The 275-nt window shown below is 68.4% G+C and overlaps 1 protein-coding gene across 1 annotated transcript in view; it reads right to left on the bottom strand.

The window, feature by feature from the left end:
• FAM212B (family with sequence similarity 212, member B) overlaps window positions 1-275 on the bottom strand; it is a 23,978-nt gene that overhangs the window by 12,140 nt on the left and 11,563 nt on the right. The gene's annotated exons all lie outside the window — the stretch shown is intronic.

The following is a 275-nucleotide window of genomic DNA, read 5'->3' as shown; positions in this document are numbered from 1 at the left end:
GGTCCCACTCCGCCGCGTGCGCGCGCGTCCCGGTGTGCGCCCTCGGTGCGCGCCCTCTTTTCTGCCCAGGGTTCCCTGGCACCTTTCGGTCTGGGTTGGGTTAGCTCGGTCTCTGTCACTTGTTCCCATGGCCTCGCTCTCACACAATCTTTGCTTCAAGTTTCCTCGTGGCCCTTTTCCCTCGGGACAGGCCCTGCCCTCTGCCCGCCAGTGCGCGTCCCCTCCCCCTTCTCCTCCTCGGCCTTCCTCCTCCCGCGCGCGTCCGGGCTCCCGGG

This window comes from Myotis brandtii, unplaced genomic scaffold, assembly GCF_000412655.1.
Source record: "Myotis brandtii unplaced genomic scaffold, ASM41265v1 scaffold131, whole genome shotgun sequence".
NCBI lineage: Eukaryota > Metazoa > Chordata > Mammalia > Chiroptera > Vespertilionidae > Myotis > Myotis brandtii.
Note: the sequence above shows the minus strand (reverse complement) of the source record. Positions and strands in the feature narration are given on the sequence as shown.